This window comes from Rhinoderma darwinii, unplaced genomic scaffold (genome assembly GCF_050947455.1).
Source record: "Rhinoderma darwinii isolate aRhiDar2 unplaced genomic scaffold, aRhiDar2.hap1 Scaffold_888, whole genome shotgun sequence".
NCBI lineage: Eukaryota > Metazoa > Chordata > Amphibia > Anura > Rhinodermatidae > Rhinoderma > Rhinoderma darwinii.
In genome coordinates this window covers 21,555-36,640 of record NW_027464459.1, presented here as the reverse complement: position 1 = coordinate 36,640, position 15,086 = coordinate 21,555, and the positions used below count along the sequence as shown (strand labels likewise).

Here is a 15,086-nt window from a genome sequence, read left to right as displayed (position 1 = left end):
GCAATGACATATTGTCTTCTCTTTATGTGGTAATAACTTTGGAATTCTTTTATTTAGCCAAGCATTCTGAGATTGTTTTCTTGTGACACATTGTACTTTATGTAAGTGGTAAAATGTGGTCGATACAATCCGAATCGTAAAGAAAATTGTAGAGAAAATTAGCATTTTTCTAAATGTATCTGCTTGTAAGACAGATAATAATCCTGGTACTGCAATTTCGTCCTATTTAAAGAGGCTCTGTCACTTGTACTTCCCTATCTCCTAGCTAATTTGATAGGCGCTGTCACACTGATAATACTAGTGAAAATTGTGTCCCAAAACGTTTATTATTTCAAAAGTTATGAGCTTTTTTTCTAAATATGTAAATGAGGATTTATAAGACAACTGGGAGGTAACAGCAGCGATTCTCCTGAGGTGGGGCTTCCTCCCAGCCTCTGACTCTGTCCTATCAGCAGGATGCTGTTTCACAGCATTAGGAGACAGTCTAGAGGGAAGGGGGATCCATTCAAACAGCCATATCTCGGGCTGTGGACGACCTAGAACCGCGGGTTTGGTGGCATATGAAAGGGGAGATTCCAATCTTTCATATGACAGTAGAATCACAGTTCTAGCTGTGACAGAGCCTGAGATATAGCCAGTTGAATACAGAATTGGGAATGAAAGCTGTATACTATAAGATCACACTGTGTTGCTGGACAGGGAAGGGTGCAGAAGCTGATTGGACAGCGTCATACAGAAAACATTACACCGCCCAAAGTGAAAAGAAAGAGTCTTGTTTTATAATTCTGGTTATTGATGTGTCTAAAAGTGACAATTCTCCCCGTCGGGGAATCGAACCCCGGTCTCCCGCGTGACAGGCGGGGATACTCTCCACTATACTAACGAGGACCTGCTGATACCACGGCTGTGTGAGTTGCGTGGAGCAGGCCTAGCGGCGGCGCATGTGTGGCCTGAGTGCATTGTGTAAATGGCATATATGTGGAATGGGTCTGTATGGCGTGTCCGATGCCGAGAGTGGTCTTTGTTTTGGTAACTATGCTATGCCCCCACATCCCTGTGCTCGTTATTCACTATTAATCTGACACCACTGAGACCATTCAACAACTCTAATACAGATTAGTGTGCCCCCCTATGATAGGAAAATGAATAAATATGGCAATGACATATTGTCTTCTCTTTATGTGGTAATAACTTTGGAATTCTTTTATTTAGCCAAGCATTCTGAGATTGTTTTCTTGTGACACATTGTACTTTATGTAAGTGGTAAAATGTGGTCGATACAATCCGAATCGTAAAGAAAATTGTAGAGAAAATTAGCATTTTTCTAAATGTATCTGCTTGTAAGACAGATAATAATCCTGGTACTGCAATTTCGTCCTATTTAAAGAGGCTCTGTCACTTGTACTTCCCTATCTCCTAGCTAATTTGATAGGCGCTGTCACACTGATAATACTAGTGAAAATTGTGTCCCAAAACGTTTATTATTTCAAAAGTTATGAGCTTTTTTCTAAATATGTAAATGAGGATTTATAAGACAACTGGGAGGTAACAGCAGCGATTCTCCTGAGGTGGGGCTTCCTCCCAGCCTCTGACTCTGTCCTATCAGCAGGATGCTGTTTCACAGCATTAGGAGACAGTCTAGAGGGAAGGGGGATCCATTCAAACAGCCATATCTCGGGCTGTGGACGACCTAGAACCGCGGGTTTGGTGGCATATGAAAGGGGAGATTCCAATCTTTCATATGACAGTAGAATCACAGTTCTAGCTGTGACAGAGCCTGAGATATAGCCAGTTGAATACAGAATTGGGAATGAAAGCTGTATACTATAAGATCACACTGTGTTGCTGGACAGGGAAGGGTGCAGAAGCTGATTGGACAGCGTCATACAGAAAACATTACACCGCCCAAAGTGAAAAGAAAGAGTCTTGTTTTATAATTCTGGTTATTGATGTGTCTAAAAGTGACAATTCTCCCCGTCGGGGAATCGAACCCCGGTCTCCCACGTGACAGGCGGGGATACTCTCCACTATACTAACGAGGACCTGCTGATACCACAGCTGTGTGAGTTGCGTGGAGCAGGCCTAGCGGCGGCGCATGTGTGGCCTGAGTGCATTGTGTAAATGGCATATATGTGGAATGGGTCTGTATGGCGTGTCCGATGCCGAGAGTGGTCTTTGTTTTGGTAACTATGCTATGCCCCCACATCCCTGTGCTCGTTATTCACTATTAATCTGACACCACTGAGACCATTCAACAACTCTAATACAGATTAGTGTGCCCCCTATGATAGGAAAATGAATAAATATGGCAATGACATATTGTCTTCTCTTTATGTGGTAATAACTTTGGAATTCTTTTATTTAGCCAAGCATTCTGAGATTGTTTTCTTGTGACACATTGTACTTTATGTAAGTGGTAAAATGTGGTCGATACAATCCGAATCGTAAAGAAAATTGTAGAGAAAATTAGCATTTTTCTAAATGTATCTGCTTGTAAGACAGATAATAATCCTGGTACTGCAATTTCGTCCTATTTAAAGAGGCTCTGTCACTTGTACTTCCCTATCTCCTAGCTAATTTGATAGGCGCTGTCACACTGATTAATACTAGTGAAAATTGTGTCCCAAAAACGTTTATTATTTCAAAAGTTATGAGCTTTTTTCTAAATATGTAAATGAGATTTATAAGACAACTGGGAGGTAACAGCAGCGATTCTCCTGAGGTGGGGCTTCCTCCCAGCCTCTGACTCTGTCCTATCAGCAGGATGCTGTTTCACAGCATTAGGAGACAGTCTAGAGGAAGGGGGATCCATTCAAACAGCCATATCTCGGGCTGTGGACGACCTAGAACCGCGGTTCTGGTGGCATATGAAAGGGGAGATTCCAATCTTTCATATGTCAGTAGAATCACAGTTCTAGCTGTGACAGAGCCTGAGATATAGCCAGTTGAATACAGAATTGGGAATGAAAGCTGTATACTATAAGATCACACTGTGTTGCTGGACAGGGAAGGGTGCAGAAGCTGATTGGACAGCGTCATACAGAAAACATTACACCGCCCAAAGTGAAAAGAAAGAGTCTTGTTTATAATTCTGGTTATTGATGTGTCTAAAAGTGACAATTCTCCCTGTCGGGGAATCGAACCCGGTCTCCCGCGTGACAGGCGGGGATACTCTCCACTATACTAACGAGGACCTGCTGATACCACAGCTGTGTGAGTTGCGTGGAGCAGGCCTAGCGGCGGCGCATGTGTGGCCTGAGTGCATTGTGTAAATGGCATATATGTGGAATGGGTCTGTATGGCGTGTCCGATGCCGAGAGTGGTCTTTGTTTTGGTAACTATGCTATGCCCCCACATCCCTGTGCTCGTTATTCACTATTAATCTGACACCACTGAGACCATTCAACAACTCTAATACAGATTAGTGTGCCCCCCTATGATAGGAAAATGAATAAATATGGCAATGACATATTGTCTTCTCTTTATGTGGTAATAACTTTGGAATTCTTTTATTTAGCCAAGCATTCTGAGATTGTTTTCTTGTGACACATTGTACTTTATGTAAGTGGTAAAATGTGGTCGATACAATCCGAATCGTAAAGAAAATTGTAGAGAAAATTAGCATTTTTCTAAATGTATCTGCTTGTAAGACAGATAATAATCCTGGTACTGCAATTTCGTCCTATTTAAAGAGGCTCTGTCACTTGTACTTCCCTATCTCCTAGCTAATTTGATAGGCGCTGTCACACTGATAATACTAGTGAAAATTGTGTCCCAAAACGTTTATTATTTCAAAAGTTATGAGCTTTTTTCTAAATATGTAAATGAGGATTTATAAGACAACTGGGAGGTAACAGCAGCGATTCTCCTGAGGTGGGGCTTCCTCCCAGCCTCTGACTCTGTCCTATCAGCAGGATGCTGTTTCACAGCATTAGGAGACAGTCTAGAGGGAAGGGGGATCCATTCAAACAGCCATATCTCGGGCTGTGGACGACCTAGAACCGCGGTTCTGGTGGCATATGAAAGGGGAGATTCCAATCTTTCATATGACAGTAGAATCACAGTTCTAGCTGTGACAGAGCCTGAGATATAGCCAGTTGAATACAGAATTGGGAATGAAAGCTGTATACCATAAGATCACACTGTGTTGCTGGACAGGGAAGGGTGCAGAAGCTGATTGGACAGCGTCATACAGAAAACATTACACCGCCCAAAGTGAAAAGAAAGAGTCTTGTTTTATAATTCTGGTTATTGATGTGTCTAAAAGTGACAATTCTCCCCGTCGGGGAATCGAACCCCGGTCTCCCGCGTGACAGGCGGGGATACTCTCCACTATACTAACGAGGACCTGCTGATACCACGGCTGTGTGAGTTGCGTGGAGCAGGCCTAGCGGCGGCGCATGTGTGGCCTGAGTGCATTGTGTAAATGGCATATATGTGGAATGGGTCTGTATGGCGTGTCCGATGCCGAGAGTGGTCTTTGTTTTGGTAACTATGCTATGCCCCCACATCCCTGTGCTCGTTATTCACTATTAATCTGACACCACTGAGACCATTCAACAACTCTAATACAGATTAGTGTGCCCCCCTATGATAGGAAAATGAATAAATATGGCAATGACATATTGTCTTCTCTTTATGTGGTAATAACTTTGGAATTCTTTTATTTAGCCAAGCATTCTGAGATTGTTTTCTTGTGACACATTGTACTTTATGTAAGTGGTAAAATGTGGTCGATACAATCCGAATCGTAAAGAAAATTGTAGAGAAAATTAGCATTTTTCTAAATGTATCTGCTTGTAAGACAGATAATAATCCTGGTACTGCAATTTCGTCCTATTTAAAGAGGCTCTGTCACTTGTACTTCCCTATCTCCTAGCTAATTTGATAGGCGCTGTCACACTGATAATACTAGTGAAAATTGTGTCCCAAAACGTTTATTATTTCAAAAGTTATGAGCTTTTTTCTAAATATGTAAATGAGGATTTATAAGACAACTGGGAGGTAACAGCAGCGATTCTCCTGAGGTGGGGCTTCCTCCCAGCCTCTGACTCTGTCCTATCAGCAGGATGCTGTTTCACAGCATTAGGAGACAGTCTAGAGGGAAGGGGGATCCATTCAAACAGCCATATCTCGGGCTGTGGACGACCTAGAACCGCGGTTCTGGTGGCATATGAAAGGGGAGATTCCAATCTTTCATATGACAGTAGAATCACAGTTCTAGCTGTGACAGAGCCTGAGATATAGCCAGTTGAATACAGAATTGGGAATGAAAGCTGTATACTATAAGATCACACTGTGTTGCTGGACAGGGAAGGGTGCAGAAGCTGATTGGACAGCGTCATACAGAAAACATTACACCGCCCAAAGTGAAAAGAAAGAGTCTTGTTTTATAATTCTGGTTATTGATGTGTCTAAAAGTGACAATTCTCCCCGTCGGGGAATCGAACCCCGGTCTCCCGCGTGACAGGCGGGGATACTCTCCACTATACTAACGAGGACCTGCTGATACCACGGCTGTGTGAGTTGCGTGGAGCAGGCCTAGCGGCGGCGCATGTGTGGCCTGAGTGCATTGTGTAAATGGCATATATGTGGAATGGGTCTGTATGGCGTGTCCGATGCCGAGAGTGGTCTTTGTTTTGGTAACTATGCTATGCCCCCACATCCCTGTGCTCGTTATTCACTATTAATCTGACACCACTGAGACCATTCAACAACTCTAATACAGATTAGTGTGCCCCCCTATGATAGGAAAATGAATAAATATGGCAATGACATATTGTCTTCTCTTTATGTGGTAATAACTTTGGAATTCTTTTATTTAGCCAAGCATTCTGAGATTGTTTTCTTGTGACACATTGTACTTTATGTAAGTGGTAAAATGTGGTCGATACAATCCGAATCGTAAAGAAAATTGTAGAGAAAATTAGCATTTTTCTAAATGTATCTGCTTGTAATACAGATAATAATCCTGGTACTGCAATTTCGTCCTATTTAAAGAGGCTCTGTCACTTGTACTTCCCTATCTCCTAGCTAATTTGATAGGCGCTGTCACACTGATAATACTAGTGAAAATTGTGTCCCAAAACGTTTATTATTTCAAAAGTTATGAGCTTTTTTCTAAATATGTAAATGAGGATTTATAAGACAACTGGGAGGTAACAGCAGCGATTCTCCTGAGGTGGGGCTTCCTCCCAGCCTCTGACTCTGTCCTATCAGCAGGATGCTGTTTCACAGCATTAGGAGACAGTCTAGAGGGAAGGGGGATCCATTCAAACAGCCATATCTCGGGCTGTGGACGACCTAGAACCGCGGGTTTGGTGGCATATGAAAGGGGAGATTCCAATCTTTCATATGACAGTAGAATCACAGTTCTAGCTGTGACAGAGCCTGAGATATAGCCAGTTGAATACAGAATTGGGAATGAAAGCTGTATACTATAAGATCACACTGTGTTGCTGGACAGGGAAGGGTGCAGAAGCTGATTGGACAGCGTCATACAGAAAACATTACACCGCCCAAAGTGAAAAGAAAGAGTCTTGTTTTATAATTCTGGTTATTGATGTGTCTAAAAGTGACAATTCTCCCCGTCGGGGAATCGAACCCCGGTCTCCCACGTGACAGGCGGGGATACTCTCCACTATACTAACGAGGACCTGCTGATACCACAGCTGTGTGAGTTGCGTGGAGCAGGCCTAGCGGCGGCGCATGTGTGGCCTGAGTGCATTGTGTAAATGGCATATATGTGGAATGGGTCTGTATGGCGTGTCCGATGCCGAGAGTGGTCTTTGTTTTGGTAACTATGCTATGCCCCCACATCCCTGTGCTCGTTATTCACTATTAATCTGACACCACTGAGACCATTCAACAACTCTAATACAGATTAGTGTGCCCCCCTATGATAGGAAAATGAATAAATATGGCAATGACATATTGTCTTCTCTTTATGTGGTAATAACTTTGGAATTCTTTTATTTAGCCAAGCATTCTGAGATTGTTTTCTTGTGACACATTGTACTTTATGTAAGTGGTAAAATGTGGTCGATACAATCCGAATCGTAAAGAAAATTGTAGAGAAAATTAGCATTTTTCTAAATGTATCTGCTTGTAAGACAGATAATAATCCTGGTACTGCAATTTCGTCCTATTTAAAGAGGCTCTGTCACTTGTACTTCCCTATCTCCTAGCTAATTTGATAGGCGCTGTCACACTGATAATACTAGTGAAAATTGTGTCCCAAAACGTTTATTATTTCAAAAGTTATGAGCTTTTTTCTAAATATGTAAATGAGGATTTATAAGACAACTGGGAGGTAACAGCAGCGATTCTCCTGAGGTGGGGCTTCCTCCCAGCCTCTGACTCTGTCCTATCAGCAGGATGCTGTTTCACAGCATTAGGAGACAGTCTAGAGGGAAGGGGGATCCATTCAAACAGCCATATCTCGGGCTGTGGACGACCTAGAACCGCGGTTCTGGTGGCATATGAAAGGGGAGATTCCAATCTTTCATATGTCAGTAGAATCACAGTTCTAGCTGTGACAGAGCCTGAGATATAGCCAGTTGAATACAGAATTGGGAATGAAAGCTGTATACTATAAGATCACACTGTGTTGCTGGACAGGGAAGGGTGCAGAAGCTGATTGGACAGCGTCATACAGAAAACATTACACCGCCCAAAGTGAAAAGAAAGAGTCTTGTTTTATAATTCTGGTTATTGATGTGTCTAAAAGTGACAATTCTCCCCGTCGGGGAATCGAACCCCGGTCTCCCGCGTGACAGGCGGGGATACTCTCCACTATACTAACGAGGACCTGCTGATACCACAGCTGTGTGAGTTGCGTGGAGCAGGCCTAGCGGCGGCGCATGTGTGGCCTGAGTGCATTGTGTAAATGGCATATATGTGGAATGGGTCTGTATGGCGTGTCCGATGCCGAGAGTGGTCTTTGTTTTGGTAACTATGCTATGCCCCCACATCCCTGTGCTCGTTATTCACTATTAATCTGACACCACTGAGACCATTCAACAACTCTAATACAGATTAGTGTGCCCCCCTATGATAGGAAAATGAATAAATATGGCAATGACATATTGTCTTCTCTTTATGTGGTAATAACTTTGGAATTCTTTTATTTAGCCAAGCATTCTGAGATTGTTTTCTTGTGACACATTGTACTTTATGTAAGTGGTAAAATGTGGTCGATACAATCCGAATCGTAAAGAAAATTGTAGAGAAAATTAGCATTTTTCTAAATGTATCTGCTTGTAAGACAGATAATAATCCTGGTACTGCAATTTCGTCCTATTTAAAGAGGCTCTGTCACTTGTACTTCCCTATCTCCTAGCTAATTTGATAGGCGCTGTCACACTGATAATACTAGTGAAAATTGTGTCCCAAAACGTTTATTATTTCAAAAGTTATGAGCTTTTTTCTAAATATGTAAATGAGGATTTATAAGACAACTGGGAGGTAACAGCAGCGATTCTCCTGAGGTGGGGCTTCCTCCCAGCCTCTGACTCTGTCCTATCAGCAGGATGCTGTTTCACAGCATTAGGAGACAGTCTAGAGGGAAGGGGGATCCATTCAAACAGCCATATCTCGGGCTGTGGACGACCTAGAACCGCGGTTCTGGTGGCATATGAAAGGGGAGATTCCAATCTTTCATATGACAGTAGAATCACAGTTCTAGCTGTGACAGAGCCTGAGATATAGCCAGTTGAATACAGAATTGGGAATGAAAGCTGTATACCATAAGATCACACTGTGTTGCTGGACAGGGAAGGGTGCAGAAGCTGATTGGACAGCGTCATACAGAAAACATTACACCGCCCAAAGTGAAAAGAAAGAGTCTTGTTTTATAATTCTGGTTATTGATGTGTCTAAAAGTGACAATTCTCCCCGTCGGGGAATCGAACCCCGGTCTCCCGCGTGACAGGCGGGGATACTCTCCACTATACTAACGAGGACCTGCTGATACCACGGCTGTGTGAGTTGCGTGGAGCAGGCCTAGCGGCGGCGCATGTGTGGCCTGAGTGCATTGTGTAAATGGCATATATGTGGAATGGGTCTGTATGGCGTGTCCGATGCCGAGAGTGGTCTTTGTTTTGGTAACTATGCTATGCCCCCACATCCCTGTGCTCGTTATTCACTATTAATCTGACACCACTGAGACCATTCAACAACTCTAATACAGATTAGTGTGCCCCCCTATGATAGGAAAATGAATAAATATGGCAATGACATATTGTCTTCTCTTTATGTGGTAATAACTTTGGAATTCTTTTATTTAGCCAAGCATTCTGAGATTGTTTTCTTGTGACACATTGTACTTTATGTAAGTGGTAAAATGTGGTCGATACAATCCGAATCGTAAAGAAAATTGTAGAGAAAATTAGCATTTTTCTAAATGTATCTGCTTGTAAGACAGATAATAATCCTGGTACTGCAATTTCGTCCTATTTAAAGAGGCTCTGTCAATTGTACTTCCCTATCTCCTAGCTAATTTGATAGGCGCTGTCACACTGATAATACTAGTGAAAATTGTGTCCCAAAACGTTTATTATTTCAAAAGTTATGAGCTTTTTTCTAAATATGTAAATGAGGATTTATAAGACAACTGGGAGGTAACAGCAGCGATTCTCCTGAGGTGGGGCTTCCTCCCAGCCTCTGACTCTGTCCTATCAGCAGGATGCTGTTTCACAGCATTAGGAGACAGTCTAGAGGGAAGGGGGATCCATTCAAACAGCCATATCTCGGGCTGTGGACGACCTAGAACCGCGGTTCTGGTGGCATATGAAAGGGGAGATTCCAATCTTTCATATGACAGTAGAATCACAGTTCTAGCTGTGACAGAGCCTGAGATATAGCCAGTTGAATACAGAATTGGGAATGAAAGCTGTATACTATAAGATCACACTGTGTTGCTGGACAGGGAAGGGTGCAGAAGCTGATTGGACAGCGTCATACAGAAAACATTACACCGCCCAAAGTGAAAAGAAAGAGTCTTGTTTTATAATTCTGGTTATTGATGTGTCTAAAAGTGACAATTCTCCACGTCGGGGAATCAAACCCCGGTCTCCCGCGTGACAGGCGGGGATACTCTCCACTATACTAACGAGGACCTGCTGATACCACAGCTGTGTGAGTTGCGTGGAGCAGGCCTAGCGGCGGCGCATGTGTGGCCTGAGTGCATTGTGTAAATGGCATATATGTGGAATGGGTCTGTATGGCGTGTCCGATGCCGAGAGTGGTCTTTGTTTTGGTAACTATGCTATGCCCCCACATCCCTGTGCTCGTTATTCACTATTAATCTGACACCACTGAGACCATTCAACAACTCTAATACAGATTAGTGTGCCCCCCTATGATAGGAAAATGAATAAATATGGCAATGACATATTGTCTTCTCTTTATGTGGTAATAACTTTGGAATTCTTTTATTTAGCCAAGCATTCTGAGATTGTTTTCTTGTGACACATTGTACTTTATGTAAGTGGTAAAATGTGGTCGATACAATCCGAATCGTAAAGAAAATTGTAGAGAAAATTAGCATTTTTCTAAATGTATCTGCTTGTAAGACAGATAATAATCCTGGTACTGCAATTTCGTCCTATTTAAAGAGGCTCTGTCACTTGTACTTCCCTATCTCCTAGCTAATTTGATAGGCGCTGTCACACTGATAATACTAGTGAAAATTGTGTCCCAAAACGTTTATTATTTCAAAAGTTATGAGCTTTTTTCTAAATATGTAAATGAGGATTTATAAGACAACTGGGAGGTAACAGCAGCGATTCTCCTGAGGTGGGGCTTCCTCCCAGCCTCTGACTCTGTCCTATCAGCAGGATGCTGTTTCACAGCATTAGGAGACAGTCTAGAGGGAAGGGGGATCCATTCAAACAGCCATATCTCGGGCTGTGGACGACCTAGAACCGCGGTTCTGGTGGCATATGAAAGGGGAGATTCCAATCTTTCATATGACAGTAGAATCACAGTTCTAGCTGTGACAGAGCCTGAGATATAGCCAGTTGAATACAGAATTGGGAATGAAAGCTGTATACTATAAGATCACACTGTGTTGCTGGACAGGGAAGGGTGCAGAAGCTGATTGGACAGCGTCATACAGAAAACATTACACCGCCCAAAGTGAAAAGAAAGAGTCTTGTTTTATAATTCTGGTTATTGATGTGTCTAAAAGTGACAATTCTCCCCGTCGGGGAATCGAACCCCGGTCTCCCGCGTGACAGGCGGGGATACTCTCCACTATACTAACGAGGACCTGCTGATACCACGGCTGTGTGAGTTGCGTGGAGCAGGCCTAGCGGCGGCGCATGTGTGGCCTGAGTGCATTGTGTAAATGGCATATATGTGGAATGGGTCTGTATGGCGTGTCCGATGCCGAGAGTGGTCTTTGTTTTGGTAACTATGCTATGCCCCCACATCCCTGTGCTCGTTATTCACTATTAATCTGACACCACTGAGACCATTCAACAACTCTAATACAGATTAGTGTGCCCCCCTATGATAGGAAAATGAATAAATATGGCAATGACATATTGTCTTCTCTTTATGTGGTAATAACTTTGGAATTCTTTTATTTAGCCAAGCATTCTGAGATTGTTTTCTTGTGACACATTGTACTTTATGTAAGTGGTAAAATGTGGTCGATACAATCCGAATCGTAAAGAAAATTGTAGAGAAAATTAGCATTTTTCTAAATGTATCTGCTTGTAAGACAGATAATAATCCTGGTACTGCAATTTCGTCCTATTTAAAGAGGCTCTGTCACTTGTACTTCCCTATCTCCTAGCTAATTTGATAGGCGCTGTCACACTGATAATACTAGTGAAAATTGTGTCCCAAAACGTTTATTATTTCAAAAGTTATGAGCTTTTTTCTAAATATGTAAATGAGGATTTATAAGACAACTGGGAGGTAACAGCAGCGATTCTCCTGAGGTGGGGCTTCCTCCCAGCCTCTGACTCTGTCCTATCAGCAGGATGCTGTTTCACAGCATTAGGAGACAGTCTAGAGGGAAGGGGGATCCATTCAAACAGCCATATCTCGGGCTGTGGACGACCTAGAACCGCGGTTCTGGTGGCATATGAAAGGGGAGATTCCAATCTTTCATATGACAGTAGAATCACAGTTCTAGCTGTGACAGAGCCTGAGATATAGCCAGTTGAATACAGAATTGGGAATGAAAGCTGTATACTATAAGATCACACTGTGTTGCTGGACAGGGAAGGGTGCAGAAGCTGATTGGACAGCGTCATACAGAAAACATTACACCGCCCAAAGTGAAAAGAAAGAGTCTTGTTTTATAATTCTGGTTATTGATGTGTCTAAAAGTGACAATTCTCCCCGTCGGGGAATCGAACCCCGGTCTCCCGCGTGACAGGCGGGGATACTCTCCACTATACTAAAGAGGACCTGCTGATACCACGGCTGTGTGAGTTGCGTGGAGCAGGCCTAGCGGCGGCGCATGTGTGGCCTGAGTGCATTGTGTAAATGGCATATATGTGGAATGGGTCTGTATGGCGTGTCCGATGCCGAGAGTGGTCTTTGTTTTGGTAACTATGCTATGCCCCCACATCCCTGTGCTCGTTATTCACTATTAATCTGACACCACTGAGACCATTCAACAACTCTAATACAGATTAGTGTGCCCCCCTATGATAGGAAAATGAATAAATATGGCAATGACATATTGTCTTCTCTTTATGTGGTAATAACTTTGGAATTCTTTTATTTATCCAAGCATTCTGAGATTGTTTTCTTGTGACACATTGTACTTTATGTAAGTGGTAAAATGTGGTCGATACAATCCGAATCGTAGAGAAAATTGTAGAGAAAATTAGCATTTTTCTAAATGTATCTGCTTGTAAGACAGATAATAATCCTGGTACTGCAATTTCGTCCTATTTAAAGAGGCTCTGTCACTTGTACTTCCCTATCTCCTAGCTAATTTGATAGGCGCTGTCACACTGATAATACTAGTGAAAATTGTGTCCCAAAACGTTTATTATTTCAAAAGTTATGAGCTTTTTTCTAAATATGTAAATGAGGATTTATAAGACAACTGGGAGGTAACAGCAGCGATTCTCCTGAGGTGGGGCTTCCTCCCAGCCTCTGACTCTGTCCTATCAGCAGGATGCTGTTTCACAGCATTAGGAGACAGTCTAGAGGGAAGGGGGATCCATTCAAACAGCCATATCTCGGGCTGTGGACGACCTAGAACCGCGGTTCTGGTGGCATATGAAAGGGGAGATTCCAATCTTTCATATGACAGTAGAATCACAGTTCTAGCTGTGACAGAGCCTGAGATATAGCCAGTTGAATACAGAATTGGGAATGAAAGCTGTATACTATAAGATCACACTGTGTTGCTGGACAGGGAAGGGTGCAGAAGCTGATTGGACAGCGTCATACAGAAAACATTACACCGCCCAAAGTGAAAAGAAAGAGTCTTGTTTTATAATTCTGGTTATTGATGTGTCTAAAAGTGACAATTCTCCCCGTCGGGGAATCGAACCCCGGTCTCCCGCGTGACAGGCGGGGATACTCTCCACTATACTAACGAGGACCTGCTGATACCACGGCTGTGTGAGTTGCGTGGAGCAGGCCTAGCGGCGGCGCATGTGTGGCCTGAGTGCATTGTGTAAATGGCATATATGTGGAATGGGTCTGTATGGCGTGTCCGATGCCGAGAGTGGTCTTTGTTTTGGTAACTATGCTATGCCCCCACATCCCTGTGCTCGTTATTCACTATTAATCTGACACCACTGAGACCATTCAACAACTCTAATACAGATTAGTGTGCCCCCCTATGATAGGAAAATGAATAAATATGGCAATGACATATTGTCTTCTCTTTATGTGGTAATAACTTTGGAATTCTTTTATTTAGCCAAGCATTCTGAGATTGTTTTCTTGTGACACATTGTACTTTATGTAAGTGGTAAAATGTGGTCGATACAATCCGAATCGTAAAGAAAATTGTAGAGAAAATTAGCATTTTTCTAAATGTATCTGCTTGTAAGACAGATAATAATCCTGGTACTGCAATTTCGTCCTATTTAAAGAGGCTCTGTCACTTGTACTTCCCTATCTCCTAGCTAATTTGATAGGCGCTGTCACACTGATAATACTAGTGAAAATTGTGTCCCAAAACGTTTATTATTTCAAAAGTTATGAGCTTTTTTCTAAATATGTAAATGAGGATTTATAAGACAACTGGGAGGTAACAGCAGCGATTCTCCTGAGGTGGGGCTTCCTCCCAGCCTCTGACTCTGTCCTATCAGCAGGATGCTGTTTCACAGCATTAGGAGACAGTCTAGAGGGAAGGGGGATCCATTCAAACAGCCATATCTCGGGCTGTGGACGACCTAGAACCGCGGTTCTGGTGGCATATGAAAGGGGAGATTCCAATCTTTCATATGACAGTAGAATCACAGTTGTAGCTGTGACAGAGCCTGAGATATAGCCAGTTGAATACAGAATTGGGAATGAAAGCTGTATACTATAAGATCACACTGTGTTGCTGGACAGGGAAGGGTGCAGAAGCTGATTGGACAGCGTCATACAGAAAACATTACACCGCCCAAAGTGAAAAGAAAGAGTCTTGTTTTATAATTCTGGTTATTGATGTGTCTAAAAGTGACAATTCTCCCCGTCGGGGAATCGAACCCCGGTCTCCCGCGTGACAGGCGGGGATACTCTCCACTATACTAACGAGGACCTGCTGATACCACGGCTGTGTGAGTTGCGTGGAGCAGGCCTAGCGGCGGCGCATGAGTGGCCTGAGTGCATTGTGTAAATGGCATATATGTGGAATGGGTCTGTATGGCGTGTCCGATGCCGAGAGTGGTCTTTGTTTTGGTAACTATGCTATGCCCCCACATCCCTGTGCTCGTTATTCACTATTAATCTGACACCACTGAGACCATTCAACAACTCTAATACAGATTAGTGTGCCCCCCTATGATAGGAAAATGAATAAATATGGCAATGACATATTGTCTTCTCTTTATGTGGTAATAACTTTGGAATTCTTTTATTTAGCCAAGCATTCTGAGATTGTTTTCTTGTGA

General features: G+C 42.8%; 10 non-coding genes across 10 annotated transcripts; all 10 read right to left on the bottom strand.

The window, feature by feature from the left end:
* Positions 1-816: 816 nt before the first annotated feature.
* TRNAD-GUC (transfer RNA aspartic acid (anticodon GUC)) lies at positions 817-888 on the bottom strand. Its single transcript has one exon. It is a non-coding gene; the product is annotated as a tRNA-Asp (tRNA).
* Positions 889-1,970: 1,082 nt separating this feature from the next.
* TRNAD-GUC (transfer RNA aspartic acid (anticodon GUC)) lies at positions 1,971-2,042 on the bottom strand. The gene has a single exon. It is a non-coding gene; the product is annotated as a tRNA-Asp (tRNA).
* Positions 2,043-4,275: 2,233 nt separating this feature from the next.
* On the bottom strand, positions 4,276-4,347 carry TRNAD-GUC (transfer RNA aspartic acid (anticodon GUC)). Its single transcript has one exon. It is a non-coding gene; the product is annotated as a tRNA-Asp (tRNA).
* A 1,082-nt stretch (positions 4,348-5,429) lies between these two features.
* On the bottom strand, positions 5,430-5,501 carry TRNAD-GUC (transfer RNA aspartic acid (anticodon GUC)). The gene has a single exon. It is a non-coding gene; the product is annotated as a tRNA-Asp (tRNA).
* A 1,082-nt stretch (positions 5,502-6,583) lies between these two features.
* On the bottom strand, positions 6,584-6,655 carry TRNAD-GUC (transfer RNA aspartic acid (anticodon GUC)). The gene has a single exon. It is a non-coding gene; the product is annotated as a tRNA-Asp (tRNA).
* A 1,082-nt stretch (positions 6,656-7,737) lies between these two features.
* On the bottom strand, positions 7,738-7,809 carry TRNAD-GUC (transfer RNA aspartic acid (anticodon GUC)). Its single transcript has one exon. It is a non-coding gene; the product is annotated as a tRNA-Asp (tRNA).
* A 1,082-nt stretch (positions 7,810-8,891) lies between these two features.
* Positions 8,892-8,963, bottom strand: TRNAD-GUC (transfer RNA aspartic acid (anticodon GUC)). The gene has a single exon. It is a non-coding gene; the product is annotated as a tRNA-Asp (tRNA).
* Positions 8,964-11,199: 2,236 nt separating this feature from the next.
* On the bottom strand, positions 11,200-11,271 carry TRNAD-GUC (transfer RNA aspartic acid (anticodon GUC)). Its single transcript has one exon. It is a non-coding gene; the product is annotated as a tRNA-Asp (tRNA).
* A 2,236-nt stretch (positions 11,272-13,507) lies between these two features.
* Positions 13,508-13,579, bottom strand: TRNAD-GUC (transfer RNA aspartic acid (anticodon GUC)). The gene has a single exon. It is a non-coding gene; the product is annotated as a tRNA-Asp (tRNA).
* Positions 13,580-14,661: 1,082 nt separating this feature from the next.
* On the bottom strand, positions 14,662-14,733 carry TRNAD-GUC (transfer RNA aspartic acid (anticodon GUC)). Its single transcript has one exon. It is a non-coding gene; the product is annotated as a tRNA-Asp (tRNA).
* Positions 14,734-15,086: the final 353 nt, after the last annotated feature.